This window comes from Uranotaenia lowii, chromosome 3, assembly GCF_029784155.1.
Source record: "Uranotaenia lowii strain MFRU-FL chromosome 3, ASM2978415v1, whole genome shotgun sequence".
Taxonomy (NCBI): Eukaryota; Metazoa; Arthropoda; class Insecta; order Diptera; family Culicidae; genus Uranotaenia; species Uranotaenia lowii.
The window spans coordinates 1-22,739 of record NC_073693.1 but is presented as its reverse complement, the minus strand read 5'-3'; positions in this window follow the sequence as shown (position 1 = coordinate 22,739).

The following is a 22,739-nucleotide window of genomic DNA, read 5'->3' as shown; positions in this document are numbered from 1 at the left end:
CAGTCCCTGATTTTTGAAAATAAATATCGGCAACCCTGCTCAGAAATCCATTTCGAACGAGAGAGTTTATTGAGCATCCAATGCGGAGAAAGTTTGAAGAAAGTGCGTGTTCAAACGGATAGTTTTTCTGAGAGGCAGAAATGCCAAATCGGGTTGGGCTGACAGTCAGTTAGATAAGAATAGTTAAGAAGCACGAAGTGTTTAAAAACAATAGCGTCTTAAGAATCCAATTCGAGTGAAAAATTGTGGACATTCAAAGGTTCTCTACATTTGTAGAGATGAGATAAAAGATATGCAGAAAATAAATAATAAAAAAATGGTTGCCGAGTACAACAATTTGATTTTGTTTCTGCATATCTTTCATCTCATTTCTACAATGCCCTCCATTAAAATCTCTGCTGCAAGAACGGCAAAAGGCGCTTCTTGATGCACTCAGATTTGTAGATCTCGCCATTTACTGTGCCTTTTGTCACAAAAGGCTCACTTCTCAGTCCGCAAGAGCAGATGGCCTGCTAAACGAGATATTAGGAGACGAACTTCGATATTTTCTTCTTCTTTAATTTGTCGTCCACATCGAACTTGCTCTTGCCGGTGAAAAACTCCAACCACGGAATCTGCTTAAAATCGGCATTTATATACGTTTCGTCCTCCATCACACAGCAGCCATATTTTGTCAGCATCTTCTCGTAGAGCGGTTTGGGAAGTTCTGTCCCTTATATGAGGTAGCTAGACTACTTCTCTTCTCTGGACGTAGCTCTTTGACATGCCGATCTTTTTATCCAAATCACGGCTCATCACGGCCAAATCAACACTCTGAAGACAGTTGAACGATGAATTTTCTTTTTTTTTCCAACTACCGGCGTGATAGGGCAGGAAATTCCAGGTGTTCGGAAAGAATTTGTTCTTTTGACTCACCTCCATTTTCGTTGAATCGAAAAACACTACTTCGAGTTTTACAGCATGTAAACAATAAACATCAAAAAGAAATTGTGCAAAATTTAATTGATTTTCTCCCAATGGTTAAAAAATTGATTGATTTTCACCCAATGGTTAAAAAAGTTATGCCCTATTGAATGTGTCGCAATAATTTCGTGTTCATTCTGTATAACCTGTTCTTTAATAATTTTTGATCCAGCATTCATTATTCCACTCCCGTTTCTTTTAAATATGCTCCTTGTATCTATTTGGCAATCAATTGTTAAACGGAATTTTGATACATAATATCGGCCTTAGTATTGATCTTTTTATAAAATTTTACAATAATCAACAAATTTGATCTTGGATTATGCGCAAAAATTATTCTATCAAAGTATAGCCGGTATCAACATTTCCAACTACACAAGAATTATTTAAAAAAAAAAACACTACATGTTTTTTCACCAAAACACATCAGTAGATATAATTTAAATTGTATTTTAAGCTTTTGAACAAACTGTTCATGATTTTTTTGATTAAATTTCTATCAAAAATCGTTTTTGAACGAAAAAAATTCAATAACATAACTTGAATTTTTGTTCAATTTTCCAAATAAAGTGAATAAATGGGGCTTGCGGAAATGCGGTAATTCGCAGTCTGAAGCATTTAGTAAAATTCATTTCAAATTTTTAAACTGGTGAGATATGTAGTTCACTATCGTAGAATGCTATCCTAAAATGCTGTGAGTAGGAGCAGAAAAATTATACTTAGCTTTCAAACTGGGTCAAGAAATGTGATATCCTTAGATCATTTTTCTTCTTCTCCAGCACAAATAGTACTCAAGTCTAAGGGGCCTTATTGGGTCGATCCCCTTTAAGTCAAACATCCAAAACACTGGAAACTTGGGTCACACAAACCACCTCGACCACACAGCAACAAATTCGACTGCATTCTTCGTAACAGCAACCAGCTCCATCGAAACTTCACAAATGTTCCATGTTTTGGGCCAACTTCAATAATTTTTCTGGAGAGCAAAAATTTGTCACGTCTTGACAGACCTATAGGTTGCTTCGATCCATTCAAGTGAAACATAAATAGACGACCCGGGCGAAAAGTCAATGTGAAGTTGTCTTTTGAACATTTAAATGATTTGTTTTGGATAAAGTCATACAGAAGCAAGGTGTGTATATATAGGAGGTGTCACCGTATATCAAATTCCCGATTCAGTCATTTTGGCTATTTAGGCTATGCAACTGCGGAACTCATGGAACACGAGTGAAAAAGCACGGCTACCGAAAAATTACCCCAAAATTTTAAGATTTTTGACTTATTTTCGTAGGTTCAATTTTTTTTTTTCAGATAACTTGAAGATAGTTAATTCAAATTGAGTTTTTGCAAGTCAATCTTTAAAATGTACTCAACAGAATGAATGTTATTGATGGCTGAGGATTGAGGCAATATTAAGCTCGTATTGCCTCTGTGAATGGGCAAAGATTGTTTAAAATACCTGCCCGTTTAAAAAAAATGCATTCCATGAACTAAGCCGCAGGGTGATTTTGTTTATTTACAGTTTACACCTTGAGTTTGCGCTGGGGCAGGAAAAAAATCAACCAACACTGGTTAACACGCAGATAACCAGATAAGGGACAGGAGACCAGCCAGCAAGCGAGTGCCGCGCGTGCCAATCCGGTTGAGCAAAGTGGATTTCGTCCATCAGCGTCAGTCGAGGGACCTTCAGCAGCGTTAGCCGGCTGCAGCCAGATATGTGTATGCACACAAAACAACTCGGTAAGTGCAATGTGCAATTTGTAGATATACTTATTCGTATGTAAGTAAGTTGCAGATCCATATTGAAGCAGCCGCCATATTGACTGAGTTTCGCCCCGGTGAGGTTGATCTTAACTCGAGTTGACGGTTGACATTGATTAACGTGTCGCTTCTCTGATACACACACCACAGCCAATCCGAGTCTCCGGCCGACCCTGCCCAAGATTTGTTTCCAGTTCTCGAGAAGTGTTTTGTTTTGCTAGTGCTAGACGCGCACTTGCTGTGGGTACACATCTATGGACTCTAAATGAAGATAAAAACCTAGCATACCTAAACGATGGTGAGAGGCTGAGCTATTAGGTAGGAGGCGTAACTAGTTGTGAAAATGCGTTTGCAATAGGTACTTTTTAATCTAGTAGTCCGATTGCCTGTTGGCCACTGCTGGTTTTTACTTCTGATTGTATACAGAGTAAGCCGTGCACAAATTTGCACTCTATTCGCAGTGATCCCATCAAAGGAGGCATTGAATTATGAAAAAATTATCCCTTTACTCATGTCCACAGGGATTTGTTGTCATAAATTTTATCAAAATGGCTAATAATAGTTGCTAAATGCTAGTACATTGGTCATCTTTTTCATCAAACCACAAGTGCATTAGTTCATTGCACATGATCACGCAAAGGGATAGCAAGCACACGAGTGATCTCAACCGTAGCAGCCCGTCTGCTTCCATTCATGGGCTGTCGCCTGACGATGACGATGGCATGGGAGGGACGTGGAGCGTTGTCATAGTGATCGCAGCCCGTGAATCCCAACAGACTACGTATACCTATTTAGCAGCTGATGATGGCATGTTGACTGCCTCAGCAAATCTTGAACCGAGTACGATTGTCTTCGTTCCTCGTTTCGTCGTCGCTTAGAAGCTTTCACAATCACTCTCCCTGGTGTTGTACGAGTGAGCTAAGTTGTCAACGCCATACGCGATATCGCTTCGAATGTGACAGCTAACACTGGATTTAAATTTGCCTAGCCGCATTGTACCGGCGTGGCGGCATTTTTAAGCATTTGCTTTTGTTATTATTATTGTATTGGATTTCCGCAAACAAGTGGAAAATAGAGATATTATGTCCAGGGTTGACGCAAACAGATTGTAATCTACTGGCTGGCAGAGAGCAATGGCTCTGCAACAATTGCTACGATCTAGTTATCCGGTTTTTAGGTGCAAACTATTTATATGTACAAAATACATACCGGTTGAAAAAAAACCCCATTCGACGGATTGAGATAGTACCAGTAGCAGGCGGTGAAAAATCATCAGAGGCGGCAAAATTCGAAATCATTTGCCCGGCCCAGTCAGTTCACGGTTTGTCAGTTAGCTAGGAAGCTTCAACACAGTAGTGGGGGCCTATTTAATCGTTTTAATTAGCTGCACCAAAGCGCGTCACACTCGCTTAGCAGTCACGAGGCAGATTCGCAATATCAACATACCAAGAACTTACCTACATAATAACTGACTGACACGTTCACGTTTTAGAGACTGATGATGATGGCAGATTTCAAATGGTCCCTGAGGATGGAACTCGATCCGGTTTTCAAATTATATGTGATTTGTCTGAAGATAACGTTTCTTTAAGTTTTAATGGTGAAACTCTGGGTGTATAAAATTGGTAAGCTTTTAAAGTTTATATCATCATGATTTGATATTTAACATCTTTAAATAAATATCTTCAATGGTATTTCCTTAAAAAATGTTTTATCGATAAAATTCGTGAACACTATTTTTGTTTTTCGTCATCAGTCAACTGACGTAAACAATGCAGTAGCACAAAGCTACTGCAACTTAACTTAAGAAAAAACCTTGAAAAGCTTTACCATTTTTACCACCTCAGGAACTAGAATAATTATATTGGGATTTTTTTGGTATTGAAGAAAAAATGTCTTTAAAGCACAACGAAATTATAAAATAAAAAATAAAGCAATACTTTAATCAAGAAAACTAACGATTTTAATTCGGATCGAAAATTGGCCATTTTGAACGTTATTTTTACGAAAAATCAAAACATTTTATATACATCTTTACAACGAGCATTTTGTCATTTTTCTATGACTTTTAAGTTCGAAGATATTTTATTTTATAAATGAAGACTTTTTTAAAATCATAAGAAAAAGACACTTGACATGGAATGAACCATATCTTGATCTAGATACTTATCCACATACTGATACAAATTCAGATCAAGATCCTGGTCCAGATCCTTATACAAATCCTTATCCAGATCCTGATCCGAATTTCGATCTTTATCAGGTTATTGATCCTGATCCTTGATCTTTTGACTTTTAAGTTCGAAGATATTTTATTTTATAAATGAAGACTTTTTTAAAATCATAAGAAAAAGACACTTGACATGGAATGAACCATATCTTGATCTAGATACTTATCCACATACTGATACAAATTCAGATCAAGATCCTGGTCCAGATCCTTATACAAATCCTTATCCAGATCCTGATCCGAATTTCGATCTTTATCAGGTTATTGATCCTGATCCTGATCTTATTTCAAATTTAAATCCGGACCCTGATTTGATCCTGATCCATTAGACTCAGTCGATTTGGGGTCATATTTGAATTCCTCAAAACCTGGGGTCTAAAAAGCTTTTTTTTGGTTCGAAGCTCATCCATGATTTTTTGCAGAATTTTTAAGTAACGCTTACTTGAGTAAATTTGAACTTTTATGTTTGGATGGGAAAATTAAATATTTTGTACTGAAAAATCAAACTCTTTTTTGTTTCTTTTTTGGAACTGAGCCACCTTATGGTTTTTTCCAATTAATAAATTTTCTAAAGAAAATTTTCCACTGAAAAACTTTGTCGAGGACCGTAACTTCGTATCTTATTTGGCAAAAAAGTAAATAGCTGTTTAACAGGGGCATATCATTGAAAAACAATTAATTCAATTGACATCACTGATGGGTGCCTAGCGAGGTTTTTTGTATGAACCCTTCACGAGGCCCCAGCAGTAATGTCAGTTGAATTTATAGTTTTTATTGCCAAAAAACATGCCTCTGTTAAACAGCTAATAACTTTTTTGCCAAATAAGATACGAAGTTACGGTCTTTGACAAAGATTCTCAGCGGAAAATTTACTTTAGAAAATTTATAAATTGGCACAAAAACAAAAGCAGGGTCGGTTCTACAGCATAACCAATAATGATTTTTATTTTTCAGTACAAAATATTAAGTTTTCCCATACAAACCTAAAAGCTCAAATTTACTCATGTAAACGTTACTTAAATATTCTGCAAAAAGTTAGAGATGTGTTCTGAACAAAAATTAAGCTTTTCAGACCTCAGGGTTTAAAAATTCAAAAATGACCCCAAATTGACTCAGTCTACTGATCCATGCCCTGTTCAAGATCCTGATCCAGATACTAATCAAGATGTCGACATAAATACTGATATCGATACTGATTCTAATACTGATCCTGCCCTGATCCAGATCCTAATCATTTTGATCCTGATTAGTTTCTGGTCCTGATCGTGATCTTGATCCTCATTCAAATCCTGATCCGGATGCTAAGCCTGATCCTAGCCTCAGTTTAGGTCCTAATCTTGAATTTTATTCAGATCCCAATTTTAATCAGATCCGGGAGAAGTAAGCCATGACTTTCGGGCGAGACATGCGTTTTTTTTCCTCCTTCGAAAATTTGAATTTAATTGAAGTTTTACTATGACTTTAAGACCAAACTGTCGAGTCCGGAGGATATTTGCTCACTGCGCATTCGGAAATGCTTTTTTGGTCCGCTCGCATACAACCGTTCGATACCGCAATTCTCTATCAACTGGCCTGACTCTAGTCGTTTTTTCTCGCTTGCTATCGACAAGCATATCACGCACACAATTCAATTTTGAGTTAGATTCGCTCGATGTTTTTCTTTCCTTTCGTCAAATCACAAACACCGTTTGATTCATTTCGGTTATTTTGATATCATTTTATCCGTTCATAAAATTTAACGTATTTCTCTATCATACACTCTACACAAACTAGTGGGAATTGTTTCAATAAGTGAACTGTGAAAATTGAAAAAGAGGTTTCTGGTTTATTAAATAAGTAAAACACTAATGCCTGTTTGGGGGGAGTGATGGGCGTGCACATATTTTGGTAGTTTTCGGTGCTGTGCTTGTTTGATACGCGGAAGCAATTCGGGTCACAATGAAGAAAAACGTAAATAGTGAAAATTAATTTTAGGAACAAATAATTTAAAGGCATTCCAAGAAATATAAACAGCGCCATTTTTTCAACCATGTTTGAGAGTGGTCAAAGATGAAGAAAAGTGTTTAATGATTTTGAATTGGAAACATATGCGCACAGATACAGCAAAATTTTAATTTAATTATTAATGGCATTTCGGTGAAGTATACATTCTAGCAGGAAGAATTTCAAATGAAAGTAATGAAAATTATAGACGGATAGATTAGATTAGGAATCATGAAAGGTGTTGAAAATGAGCCAAGAGCGTGATTTGAGAAAACTTCTTGCCACACAAGACCATTTGTCCCGCACCGTATTACGTGCTTCGATCCATCCAAGTATCATTGTATAGATCAATGCAAAGTCAGCCTATCGACTTTGCTTCTTCTAGACCAGCGGTTTTCAAAGCGGTCCCTACAGCCCCCTTGGGGGCGTTGAGAGCTTCCAGGGGGGCGGTGAGCTCAATTTAGAAATTTGGGGGGCGTTGAAACGGCTCAGGTGGGCGGTTAGGTCGTAATTTACATTTTCACAAATCAAGACACAATGTAGATTAGAAATAATAACGATTATGTATAGTCGTTTGTACATCTTTATATCATTTGAGACTTATATCAACGATCAACAATCCGGTACAACTGGGATCGATGTTTACTCTTGGGCTCGAACGATGCAAAACAATGAAATTACGTTAACATCAGATTTAAACATCAGATTCAAGATGGAAATATTTATAATTTAATATAATTTAAGTAATTGTCCAGGAAACTTTACATAGAAATAAGTTATTAGTGGAGGTTGAGGCCCTTGGAGCCAAAAGGGTTTAAGTGCATAAAACTTAATTTCGAGAAAATTAGCATTTTAGTTGTTATGTTTGATCATTTTTCAAAAATTTGTATTTTTATTTCGAACGGAATAGTATGTAAATAAATTTTTAAACATCTGAAAAATTACGACGCTTATAGCGTAAGATCCCAGAATACAAAAACGTAGTCTGGCAAATGAGGGACAGTTACATATAAGATGGAAGGGATCTTCCACATCTGATTCACAACCATCAAGATGCGACAATGAGATTTATTTAAAGTTAATAAGTAACTCGATATGATTGGAGATGGTTTTTCTAAAAATAATTTAGTTGGGTGACAAGTGTCCAACTCTTCCCAGTATCGTTTATGCTGGTTAGACGACCAAGTTTGAATGGTTTGAATGGAATGGTTTCTGAACCAATATGGTGATATTGAGACAGCCGGCTCTGGTCCGTAAAATTCCTTTTCCGATCCAGCTCTAGCGAGTTCGTCGGCGCATTCGTTTCCAAAAATTCCCTTATGTCCGGGTACCCATAGAAGGTTTAATCCGTTGCCTTCAGCAAGTTCTTCGATTGCTTTCCGGCATGCGATTACCAGTTTTGATCTAGAACTGGAAGCACTGAGTGATTTGATAGCTGCTTGGCTATCTGAACAGAAAAAAATTGTTCTGAACATAATCTTCTTTTGAAGTGCAATTTGTACTCCATACATAATAGCATATAGCTCAGCCTGAAAGACTGTACAATATTTTCCTAGAGGTTGAGCATGTTCTGTGTTCAACTCGTGACAGTAAATTCCTGCACCTGCACGGCCGTTTGATAATGAACCGTCAGTATAAAATACAATATGAGAAGACATTTGGTCCTCTACGAAACCTGATAACCATTCTTGAGGAGAAGGAAATTTGACTTTAAACCCCATGTAGGGAAAACTACTCGAGAGTGTTAAATCGTTTGGCGCTAGATTAAACTTGTTTAATCTAACTAATTCAGGCCACACATTTGTATGATTCGATGATCTTTCGATATTTCCTGACAGCCAGAGACCAACTGCCTGTAGACGGAAAGCACATGAGAAGGCTTCCTGTTTTAGGAACAAGTGTAGAGGTTTGATAGAAAACAGAGCTTCTAGTGCTGCAGTAGGAGTTGTTGTGAACGATCCGGACATCCCTAAGAGACACATTCTTTGAAGGTGATTTAGTTTAGTCCGAACTGTTGCAACTTCTCCTTTCTGCCACCACACTAGACACCCATAGGCCAGAATTGGTCTTACTATTGTGGAGTAAATCCAGTGAATATGTTTGGGTTTGAGTCCCCAGTTTTTCCCGATTGCACGTCGGCATTGTCCGAAGGCCATGCATGCTTTTTTGATTCTGAATTCGATGTGATCTGACCAGTTTAATTTGGAGTCAAGAATGACACCCAAATATTTAACTTGATCAGACACGGTGATTTCGGAACCATAAAACAGCAGAGGGCGCACCCCGCGGGTGATACGTTTTTTAGTAAATAATACAATATTAGTTTTTAGAGGATTAACTGAAAGTTCTACATGAGAACACCATCGTTCAACAGAGCGCAGAGCTTGTTGCATTATATCAAATAATGTGCTTATGCACAAACCTCTTACCAGCAGAAGATAATCATCTGCGAATCCATAGGTTGGTATTCCACGGTCATTGAGTTTTCTCAACAAGCCGTCTGCAACTAGGTTCCACAAAAGGGGTGATAGTACACCTCCCTGTGGGCAACCACGTGTGCTAACTTTTGTAATTGAAGCCTGTCTTAAAGACGAATGAAGATTCCTGTTACTTAGCATAGCGCTAATCCAGTTAATTATAACACTAGGCACTCCATGAAGTAGTGCCGTATCCGTTATTGATGTAAACGAGACATTATCAAATGCTCCTTCTATGTCTAGAAATGCTCCTAGACATGCTTCTTTCAGTGAAAAACTATTTTCAATATTGTGTACTACGTTGTGCAGAAGAGTTAATGTTGATTTTCCTGTTTGGTATGCATGTTGTGTCGCATTAAGCGGATGTTGGACAAGGCATTCTTGCCTGATATGATGATCAATTAAACGTTCAAGTGCTTTTAATAGAAATGAACTTAGACTAATAGGACGAAAGCTGTTGGCTTCGTCGTATGATGATCGTCCCCTTATAGGGATGAATTTCAAGGCTATCTGCCGCCAAAGTTTAGGAATATATCCATGAGCAAAACTGCTTATCATTATTTTTCTTAATATGTGTTTGAAATGATCGAAACCTTTTTGAAGCAAAACTGGAAACTGGAGTGTGTCCTTAGGAAAACAAAAGAAGGGTTGAGTATTGTAGCCAGGCAAAGATAAGTATCTTGAGCATTTTTCAGCAACCATACATTTTAAATCTTTGATTAAGGTTCTCGTTCTAGTAAATTAATTGTGTTCTCTTCTTAATAAATGAATCGGAACACAAGAATGTTTCATTTGGTTTTATTTTAAAATCGAAATATGCTTTTAATCAATAAATAATTTCTTACCTTGGTTGGTTAAAATTTTCTTTTTAAAATATATTTAACATATGGTGGGGGTCGGCGGTTACATGCGCTAATTTAGTCATTTACAGCATTTAAAGTTTAGCGGAAGCCGCCATCCTGGATTTCAAGATGGCGTCGGACAACAAAATTCGACTTCTACTTGTTTAGCCCTTTCACTCAATACTCATATTGTGAATGTTTCATGAGATTTTAAGCAATTTACAGCTTTGAAAAGAAAAGCGGAAGCGGCCATCTTGGATTAGAGTAAGCTGGGGTAAAAGTACGAGTCGGGTAAAGTACGTTTTGAGATTATCACAAACCGAGAACAGAAAAATTCAAAACTCTGGCGTGGATTGATAGTGATTTGGACTGCCTTCATCCAGACAAAAATTTTATTTGGAAAAATTGGAAAAAAAAACTCCAAAAAATGAGGTAAAGCAGCTTTTTTGCCCAAATGATGTAATATTTGAAATAACGGCAAACATGTTTGAGCAATCAAAATTCTGGCTTTCAATGAAAGTCTTAATGTGTCAGTTTAGTTGTTTTCAACCACTAGCAAATGCCGAAGAAAGAATTCAATTAATATGTTTCTGTTTTGCACAATAAACTGTGAATCACAAGAAACCTTGAAGAGGCAAAAGTACGAACTGCAAATGGGGCAAAAGTACGAATGATATACAGGGTCTACTGAAGTAAATCTTAACAGAAAGTTTTAACTTCGTTCTAAAATTCACTGGGAACATCAGCGCATATTTTTGTTTCTACAAAGACTTGCTCGCGCGAAAAATTGCTCAAGTACGATGAGAACTGGATTTCGTAAACCTATTGAACATGGACAATTAGTGAAGAACTTCAAATCCGCACAGGTTTTTCGCCCATGTATAGAATTTGTATCAGAAGGGAACACAGAAGTAAGCAAAAATTGATATTAAATAATTTCCCTTTTGACTTCATGCAAAATTGTGGAATTCTGAATGGTCGTACTTTCACCCCAGATCATTCGAACTTTTGCCCCAGAGGTGGCCTAAGAGTACGTTTCGATAGCAGTTTGGCATTTTCACTAGTGCTATCAAATGCGTTGATCGATTATCTTCGTAATTTTTTAGAAGAGAGATAAAAGTTGAAGGAATCCAATGCTGTTCTGGTTTTTTTAGAAAAACAATTACAAAATTTTCTAATGATAGCGCCAGGCAGCACATTTTTTCTCCTACTAGTTTGGCCCTTTCACTGTATACTCATATTGTAGAGATATTCTTTCCACTTGCGGGGATTCAATCTAGCCTCAGCGTGTCCTGTTTTGACATCCTGATTGAGAACTGTCACCTAGTTCTATTACGGTTTTTAAATTCAAGCACTGCGTGCCAGTATACAACAATAAAAAAAAAGCTTGGACCAAACATCTAAGTTTGTGTTTTATTGGAGTATTAATAGAGCATTCAGCATTCAGCAAACTAAACAGTGTCAGAACTACCTGAAAACAAATGTTTGAATCAAAAATCTAAACATTTTTCATGACCAAAATAAAACAGTTATATAACTAGTTGCATATAAAATGCCATAATAAAACTTTCTATTGCTAGTTTAATGCTAGTTCTAATGCTAGGAATCTGTGTTACTTAAGTTTGAAGTAAAACTTACTGATAAATATCAATGCTTAGTCATTTACAATTTAGATTTAGTTGATAATTTTATAAAGAGATGAGTCACCGTAATTTATGTTTATTACCTAATTTCCGGCTTTATCGGTAAAAACTGTTGGTAGAAAAAATCAAATCAATGATCATCTTTTATTTATCAATTGATAAACTTCCAAAGAACATGTTATTCAAAAACATTATTCAAAGACCTTCTAAATGTTTCAATTTAAATTGATTCGGTCAAGCTTGTTCTAGTCTTTCTCCATATGAATGAATTTGATTGCGTCCTAGATTTTTCGTTGGCCACTTCCACCCATAAAATACCTTCCTACCGACGACGAGAGACGGTGTGCCCCAATCAAAAATTGCAATAATTCACCGGAGCGGAATATCCGAATGATAAATGGCCTAGTCGGTCGAAGTCGAGTCAAGCGGCGGGCCTCGCCGTGCCAATGTTACTGGTCATTTTCTGAATGAACAGCGCCCTTGGTGGTCTCTTCCCGGGATCAGGAGAACACCGTCTGTCAACAGGCTTTTCTATGGGGTTGTATCACCTCTGAATAGATTGTTTTCAACCAGTGTGGTTCATTTATGATAAATTGAATTACTTTTTCATGTATAAAATTACAAAAATTATGACTCAACTTTTTACAAGAATTTTACTAGTAGGTAAATATCGCTTATAAGCTTGTAGCTTTAGCTTCAAAATCTTTTGCTTGAAAACCCGATGATTTTGGTGAAAAAAAACTGGCAACACTGTTTTGGTCACCTAGCCATCGGAAGTACCTCAACACTACCACTTGTGGGTTCCCCATTCTCAACTGGACAACAACAAATAGCGCGACATATTCTATTGGCGTCGAGCGTGCGTCCAAGCTTGAGCAAACATCGTGAACACAAGAAGCTAACACGTAAAAAAAACCAGCAAAATATTTGAATATATTATGATTGTTATTCGCCCGAATGATGAATGGACTGAGAAGAGCTCGCGCGCGCTCACTCGTTTATGTTTTTTTCGTTTTGCTTGTTCGAAGCTGAACTTAAGGGTGAATTAAATAATGGACCAGAACATTCCGATTCACGCCGATTTTCGTCTTGAACTTTGGAGGGCCATAAATCATGGCGCTTAGCTGCCGAGCTATAGGAGAGCTCCGTTTTGCGTTCGCTGCGGTTAGTCGTTCTCCGGGTTTGGGTTTAGATTTCGGTTTTGGGGAAGGTTTTGTTTAGATTGGCTAGATTTCAGAAGAGAGGCAATTAGAATTTGTCTAAAATTAATGACCCCCGATCTTTGAGCGTTTGTATTGAGTGTTGCTACCGGGTTTTTGCGGGTTGTGAAACAGTAGCTATGATAGAACATGCGTCTCAACTTTTAGCACCTGGCCAAAAATGATGATACCAAGGATTTACATTTTGCTTAGCCTAGACCAAGAAATTTTTCTAAGACAAAAATCTTCAAAATGTATAGAATAATAAATTGTTACTCTCGATCAAATGACAATACCTATTAAAAAATTCTATATAAATCTGTAAAACATAGAGGTGCTAAAAGAACATATACATTAAAGAAATCCAAGCAGTAGTTCAGGACGTGAGTCAGTTATACCAAGGAAAACCAACTGAAAATAAAAAAAAAATATACCTAAATTTCGACAGAACGAAAATTGCACGATAAATAGATGAAAAATAACCAAGAGTCCAAATGTAAAACGGACCAATTAGACAAATACAAAAAACAAATACAGTTATGAGAAGAATTCCAAAGATATAAGTCTGATTTTGTGAAAAAAAAAACTTTACATTTTATGCCGTGGAGATATTTTAAAATTCTTAAGAAGAGAGCAAATAACAAATTCACAAGACCCACATTCAGATTTATGAATTAATTTTATTAATAACAGCAAAAATTGTCTGAATTTTTTATTCAAATTATGAGAAATTATTCATGTTAGGAATTGTTTTTAATCGTCTCATCGAAGCAATCAATGATGTTGCTTCGATGAGGCGAACACATGGAGGTGTTTATCATTAATAAACAAATAACAAACATATAACCATGGAAATAGTTTAGTATATGAGGTAGCGAAGTTAGTTATAATAAAGTATCTATCTTCTAGTAGCTAGCTTTCTAATGCCTAAAGTGCTCTACAACAGGTTACGGGCCCAGCTCTAGTGGAGAGGAGAAGCGGAATCAATAGTGGCAAGAAGAGCCAACGCCGATGGAAGGGCAACGAGCCGAAGCCTGGAAGGGCGAGCCAGGGACCACTGAGAGGTCATCGAGCCATTGGAAGGTCGGCGAGCCGGAAACCGTTGAAGGTTTTTGGACCAGGAGCCAATTGGAAGGTCGTCGGCCCGAGAAGCCAGGTAGAGGTTGACAAGCCAGAAAACGAGGGACGTCGTCGGACAGGTGCCCTGGAAGGTCGTAAGGTCGGATCCATTGGAAGCGACCCGGAATGTATAGAAAAGTCGGCATGCCGGAAACCAAAGGAAAGTCGTCTTGCCATTGGCGAGGCATCGAGAAAAAGAAGAGCGTCGAGTCGCAACCTTACAAGGTCGTCGGACCGGTGCCATGGAAGGTCGTCGGGCTGGAACCAATGGGAGGCATCAGGCCTCAGGAATAGCGTCGAGGCGCAAGGAAAGCTTCGAGCTGCAGGAAGAGCTGTGAGACTAAAGTCATGGAAGGTCGACCATCCAGAGCCATTGGGAAGTCGTAGGACCGGAAGCTGGAAGGTCGTTGGATCGGTGCCTTGGTAGGTCGTCGGGCCAGATCCTGGTGGATGAAGGTGCCTATGTAGGGAAGAGTGTTTGTGTTTGCATAAAATTGGCCTTACAATAAATCTCAAAATTCTTTTTAACAGATTAAACAGATTAAATGTCAAGAATACTAATGATCATAAAATTTATAAAAAAGAGGAAAACAATGCAAGTGTAGGAAAATTTGAAGTAGGAAAAAAACTAAATCAAAGAACAAAACTAAAAAGAACGCAAAGAGATTTGAATGTTTAGATAAACATGTTTCATTTTTGTTAAGTTAAATTAATAAAACCAAGTAGAAAAAACACATCTAAATTGGAAAAAGGTCAGAAAGTCAAAACGCCAGAAAGCCAGAAAGTAAAAAAATAAGAAAGACAAAAACTATGAAAAACGAAAAATCTGAAAAACAGAAAATCTAGAAGACAAATCATCTGGAAGCCAGAAAATTTGTAAAACGGAACGTTCGATGGTCAAAAAAACAGATATTCAGACTGCCAGAAAATCTGAAAGACAGAAAACTGTATTCAGAATGTCGTAAATTCAAAACTCTCGATCGTCAGAAAGTTCAACGGTCTAAAAATCAGAAAGACAAAAAATCTGAAAGACAGAAAACCTTAAATTTAGATAATTTGTAATTCTCAAAGTCAGAAAGTCTGAATGTCACAACAATGAAAGACCTATTTTTAAAAAGTTAGAAATACAGAAATGCAGGAATACAGGAATACAAAAAGTCAGGAAATAAGAGTATCAGAAAGGAAAAAAGGCAAAAAGTGAGATAGTCAAAATGTCAGATAGACAGAAAAACAGAAAATCTAAAAAACAGAACATTTGAAAGCCAGGATGCCTCAAAGTTAAATTTACGGGAAGCCGGAAAGTCTGAAAGTCAAAAATACAGAAATTCAGACAGTCAAAAAGTCAGAAAGTCTGAAAGAAAGAAGGTAAGAAAGTCAGAAAGTCTGCATTAAAAAATTCAGAAAGTACAAAATTAGACGATCTGAAAATAAGAAATTTGGAAAGTCCGAAATTCAAAACTCTCAAAGCCAGAAAATCCGACAGTCTGAAATACAGAAAAACAAAAAATCTGAATTGACAAACAAATGTAAACGCAAAACAAAACAAACTGTCCAAAACCAAAAAAGTTTAGACGATGGCCAGTCAATTGTAAGTTTAAATTAAAATTTAGAATTAATGTGTAATTTTAAACGTAAAATATAATTTTAGTGTCCACTGAAGAGGAGCGAATGCCAGAGTAGCTCGAAACGTATGGACAACTGGTAATTTGTTTTGATCATTTTTAAAACTCACCGAAAAACGTCGATAACTTCGAAGTATAAACAATCGCGGTGATAAAACCAAAAATCCAAAAATCTGAAAGACAGAAAATCTTAAAACCAAATAATTTGTAATTCAGCTAGTCAGAAAGTCTAACACCCTTATTCTCGTTTTCGATCGAATGACATTCGTTCGAAAGTTTTGCAATTTTGCATTCTTGTTTTCGTTCGAACGAATGAGAACAGTTCGATCTTTCGAACATTGTTCGTTCGAACGAATGGTTGCATTCTCGTTTTCGATCGAACGTATTTTTACTACTGCCCAACAAACGCGAGTCCGATGTTGCGAACCGGGAGCGTTTTTGAAGTTGAGAACGGTTGAAAATAAGTTTTATGGGAAAATCACAGAATTTCATACTCGGAAAAAAATGAGGATTTAATTAAAAGAAATATCTATAACGAATTCAACCTTTTTATTATTTGAACGGTGTATAAATTATTTTTTTGGCAGAGGTGTTTTTTAACAGAACCGCACACAAATAGCGGCAGAGCCATCATTTTTACCGTCGGGCATCAAGGGTGTATTTTTGTGATCGGAGATCATCGAGGACACAGGTCAAAGCATCGATGTCGGATGGTGCTTGTTGCTGCTGCTTTGCTTATGTTGACGAACGAAATTTGTTGCCGGTATTATCCCCTAATGTTGTATTATTGTCCATTAATTCACCGAATATGCACAACCTGGAAGGAATCATCATCCAGCACACCTCTAAAATTCACTTTTTCTGTCGTTAAATCTGAAATTTTCCGTTCGTTGGTCGGTGAACAAATTTGCACAAAAGAAAAAAATAAATATTTACGCCAAGAACTGTCATTTTCCTGTCAAGGGCTGCCTAGAAATTTCGAAGTTCATCGGGTAACACCAACAACGAACGTATCGCATTCGATCGAAAACAAGAATAGCTCTTTCGAATTCGATCGAAAGTATCCGTTCGAACGAAAGTCAGATACGCCGTAAACAAGAATAAGGGTGTAAATGTCCAAAAGGCCAATTTAAAAAAGTTAGATATACAGAGATAAAGGAATGCATGAATACAAAAAGCCAGAAAATAAGAAGAAAATCTTTAAAAACAAAAAATTTGAAAGCCAGAAAGCCTCTAAGTTTGATTTTCCGAAAGTCTGAAAGTCTGATAGTAAAAAATACAGAAAGTCAGAAGATCAGATAGAAGGAAAGTTAGAAAGTCAGTTGTTTGTTGTTTGTTGGTAATCCACCATGGGTGCACGGATTCACCGCAGTTTTATGAAAGTATGTTCCTTCCTGCATTCTTAAATTAATGGTTCAGCAAATATCAAATGAAGGGTGAAACAAACCCGATACCATGGCTTCGTATGAGCTGTTATGAAATGTGTGTTTGTCGTGTTACTGTATGTTTTAATTCTGGAAGAATATATCAATCATCTCCAACACTAGTTTAAAATTTATTAAATAAAAATTTAATAAATTTACAACAGGTATTCCGGCATCCGTGTATATACCTGGCCAGTTTGCAGTTGATTGATTATTCAAATATGATTTTATTAAATAATCTTACCCTTGGAGTTTTATGAAAAATTGGCTAACTTTGACCTAGTTCTTTTATTTCACTAGGCCCTCCTCCCAGTTGAAGATTTTGCATACTCTTTCCAATCCATTCTATCACTAAACACCATCTGTCCTGTTTTCCCCATTTCCTTCACTTTCCTTACCAGCACAGAAAATCACAACGAAGAACATCTCCCCTCCTTCAGGTGTGGGTTCAGCTCCACCCAGAAATTTAAAAAACCTCAACTTTATTCTTGCTTTTCCCATCCATTCCAATTTTCTTCATAGAACTGAAACACTTTCAAGAACCATACGCCCTACATTTCTTCAAATTAAGGCTCGATTCCAATTCTTAATTCTGCACTCCGTGTGTAATAATACTATTTTTTGGCCCAGACAGAAGCCCTCTTTCAGCGTCAGCCTGCTTTTACTTCTTCTTTTTTCTTCATATTAGGCCAACCGTCCTACTAGCTCTGAGAAGGAAAGTTAGAAAGTCAGATTGTCAAAAAGTTAGAAAATCCAAAAGTAAGATATTCAAAAAGTCAGGTAGCCCGAAAGACCGATAATCTGAAAGCTAGAAAATTAAAGTCAGAAAGTCTGAATGCCTGATAGTCATAAAAAGAGGAGAATGGGGATACTTGATCCCATTTTCTTATTTTAAGCGTGTAATTTCTGACAGCGCACACAGGAGTATTTTACACCAAATCCTGGCCAAAACCTCGAAATTAAAATTTGAGAAAAATTATTTTTTTATAGGTTTTTTGGTTGTTAGATAGTTGTTGTATATTATTGTCGATTTTAAACCATCGGGATAGTGAGTTCGTAATGGCATAACTCGAAACATTGATGTATCAAAATTATTAATTTTGTCTTACAAAATTTGGTGTAAACACGTACAATTACAGACTGCGTAACACGCAGAATAATGTGACTATCAACAAAATTTCTTCTACAAATCTTCAATTTTAATATGGTCAATAAATTGTGGTTGAAATTGCGTTCATTTCTTGATAAACACATGTAGTAGAGACGCTAAACAAAATAGTGCAATGTTTTTTTAACAAACTTGTATTGTTTTTTTACAAATTAGTGTTGAAGTTTATCTTCCGGGCTCCGCCGGGAAAAATTTCACATAACATACGAATGCTTTTAACTTCCTAAAACATGTCCAGAAGAAAAGTCTTGCGCATACTTGCGAACTCGAGCTATTTTCAATTTTGAAATCTAAAAATTTGAGCGATTTTTGTCCCTAATTTTGTTTCAGATAGCGAGCATGCCATGTTATACAAACTTTTTTTATTGCGTTTGATTTGTTTGTTTAAAAAATAGTATTTTTCATCATTTCTGTTAGTTGATCGGCTGGTTTGCTTCGAATTTACTTGAAAACAAACATTTTTTAAGGGTGCAGCAAGTGACCCAAAAAGACCAAAATTAAGAAATTTGAAATTTTGGTTAAAAATGAGTTGTGTATACTTGAATACAACGAAAAAAAGATTTTTAATCATTTTAAAGAGAAAAACCGGGTTTGGCCAACTTTTTCCATAGAGTACTCCTATGTGCAGCGTGTAATTTCAAATTTCTATGCTCCAAAGGTTGGAACGATACTTAAACCAGTAGATGAGCTAGAAGCATTTTCGTGGAAGTAAAAATAAATTGCGATATTTTTAAAGTTAAGGAAGACTTGATCTTTCACTACGGGGACCCTAATCCTTGTAAACAAAAATCAAAAAAAAATTCAAAACAGAATGTCAATTGACTATTTTGGTCATGTTTGCTCTCATTTCATAATTTTTAAGTGTCAGAACTTCTGACTTCTGACTCAGAAGACGAATATTCCAACTGTCAGAATTTTAAAAACTGTCAAAATTGTCAAAATTGTCAAAATTGTCAAAATTGTCAAAATTGTCAAAATTGTCAAAATTGTCAAAATTGTCAAAATTGTCAAAATTGTCAAAATTGTCAAAATTGTCAAAATTGTCAAAATTGTCAAAATTGTCAAAATTGTCAAAATTGTCAAAATTGTCAAAATTGTCAAAATTGTCAAAATTGTCAAAATTGTCAAAATTGTCAAAATTGTCAAAATTGTCAAAATTGTCAAAATTGTCAAAATTGTCAAAATTGTCAAAATTGTCAAAATTGTCAAAATTGTCAAAATTGTCAAAATTGTCAAAATTGTCAAAATTGTCAAAATTGTCAAAATTGTCAAAATTGTCAAAATTGTCAAAATTGTCAAAATTGTCAAAATTGTCAAAATTGTCAAAATTGTCAAAATTGTCAAAATTGTCAAAATTGTCAAAATTGTCAAAATTGTCAAAATTGTCAAAATTGTCAAAATTGTCAAAATTGTCAAAATTGTCAAAATTGTCAAAATTGTCAAAATTGTAAAAATTGTCAAAATGTCAAAATTGTCAAAATTGTCAAAATTGTCAAAATTGTCAAAATTGTCAAAATTGTCAAAATTGTCAAAATTGTCAAAATTGTCAAAATTGTCAAAATTGTCAAAATTGTCAAAATTGTCAAAATTGTCAAAATTGTCAAAATTGTCAAAATTGTCAAATTGTCAAAATTGTCAAAATTGTCAAAATTGTCAAAATTGTCAAAATTGTCAAAATTGTCAAAATTGTCAAATTGTCAAAATTGTCAAAATTGTCAAAATTGTCAAAATTGTCAAAATTGTCAAAATTGTCAAAATTGTCAAAATTGTCAAAATTGTCAAAATTGTCAAATGTCAAATTGTCAAAATTGTCAAATTGTCAAAATTGTCAAAATTGTCAAAATTGTCAAAATTGTCAAAATTGTCAAAATTGTCAAAATTGTCAAAATTGTCAAAATTGTCAAAATTGTCAAAATTGTCAAAATTGTCAAAATTGTCAAAATTGTCAAAATTGTCAAAATTGTCAAAATTGTCAAAATTGTCAAATTGTCAAAATTGTCAAAATTGTCAAAATTGTCAAAATTGTCAAAATTGTCAAATTGTCAAAATTGTCAAAATTGTCAAAATTGTCAAAATTGTCAAAATTGTCAAAATTGTCAAAATTGTCAAAATTGTCAAAATTGTCAAAATTGTCAAAATTGTCAAAATTGTCAAATTGTCAAATTGTCAAAATTGTCAAATTGTCAAAATTGTCAAAATTGTCAAAATTGTCAAAATTGTCAAAATTGTCAAAATTGTCAAAATTGTCAAAATTGTCAAAATTGTCAAAATTGTCAAAATTGTCAAATTGTCAAAATTGTCAAAATTGTCAAAATTGTCAAAATTGTCAAAATTGTCAAAATTGTCAAAATTGTCAAAATTGTCAAAATTGTCAAAATTGTCAAAATTGTCAAAATTGTCAAAATTGTCAAAATTGTCAAAATTGTCAAAATTGTCAAAATTGTCAAAATTGTCAAAATTGTCAAAATTGTCAAATTGTCAAAATTGTCAAAATTGTCAAAATGTCAAAATTGTCAAAATTGTCAAAATTGTCAAAATTGTCAAAATTGTCAAAATTGTCAAAATTGTCAAAATTGTCAAAATTGTCAAAATTGTCAAAATTGTCAAAATTGTCAAAATTGTCAAAATTGTCAAAATTGTCAAAATTGTCAAAATTGTCAAAATTGTCAAAATTGTCAAAATTGTCAAAATTGTCAAAATTGTCAAAATTGTCAAAATTGTCAAAATTGTCAAAATTGTCAAAATTGTCAAAATTGTCAAAATGTCAAAATTGTCAAAATTGTCAAAATTGTCAAAATTGTCAAAATTGTCAAAATTGTCAAAATTGTCAAAATTGTCAAAATTGTCAAAATTGTCAAAATTGTCAAAATTGTCAAAATTGTCAAAATTGTCAAAATTGTCAAAATTGTCAAAATTGTCAAAATTGTCAAAATTGTCAAAATTGTCAAAATTGTCAAAATTGTCAAAATTGTCAAAATTGTCAAAATTGTCAAAATTGTCAAAATTGTCAAAATTGTCAAAATTGTCAAAATTGTCAAAATTGTCAAAATTGTCAAAATTGTCAAAATTGTCAAAATTGTCAAAATTGTCAAAATTGTCAAAATTGTCAAAATTGTCAAAATTGTCAAAATTGTCAAAATTGTCAAAATTGTCAAAATTGTCAAAATTGTCAAATTGTCAAAATTGTCAAAATTGTCAAAATTGTCAAAATTGTCAAAATTGTCAAAATTGTCAAAATTGTCAAAATTGTCAAAATTGTCAAAATTGTCAAAATTGTCAAAATTGTCAAAATTGTCAAAATTGTCAAAATTGTCAAAATTGTCAAAATTGTCAAAATTGTCAAAATTGTCAAAATTGTCAAAATTGTCAAAATTGTCAAAATTGTCAAAATTGTCAAAATTGTCAAAATTGTCAAAATTGTCAAAATTGTCAAAATTGTCAAAATTGTCAAAATTGTCAAAATTGTCAAAATTGTCAAAATTGTCAAATTGTCAAAATTGTCAAAATTGTCAAAATTGTCAAAATTGTCAAAAATTGTCAAAATTGTCAAAATTGTCAAATTGTCAAAATTGTCAAAATTTGTCAAAATTGTCAAAATTGTCAAAATTGTCAAAATTGTCAAAATTGTCAAATTGTCAAAATTGTCAAAATTGTCAAAATTGTCAAAATTGTCAAAATTGTCAAAATTGTCAAAATTGTCAAAATTGTCAAAATTGTCAAAATTGTCAAAATTGTCAAAATTGTCAAAATTGTCAAAATTGTCAAAATTGTCAAAATTGTCAAAATTGTCAAAATTGTCAAAATTGTCAAAATTGTCAAAATTGTCAAAATTGTCAAAATTGTCAAAATTGTCAAAATTGTCAAAATTGTCAAAATTGTCAAAATTGTCAAAATTGTCAAAATTGTCAAAATTGTCAAAATTGTCAAAATTGTCAAAATTGTCAAAATTGTCAAAATTGTCAAAATTGTCAAAATTGTCAAAATTGTCAAAATTGTCAAAATTGTCAAAATTGTCAAAATTGTCAAAATTGTCAAAATTGTCAAAATTGTCAAAATGTCAAAATTGTCAAAATTGTCAAAATTGTCAAAATTGTCAAAATTGTCAAAATTGTCAAAATTGTCAAAATTGTCAAAATTGTCAAAATTGTCAAAATTGTCAAAATTGTCAAAATTGTCAAAATTGTCAAAATTGTCAAAATTTTCAAAATTGTCAAAATTGTCAAAATTGTCAAAATTGTCAAAATTGTCAAAATTGTCAAAATTGTCAAAATTGTCAAAATTGTCAAAATTGTCAAAATTGTCAAAATT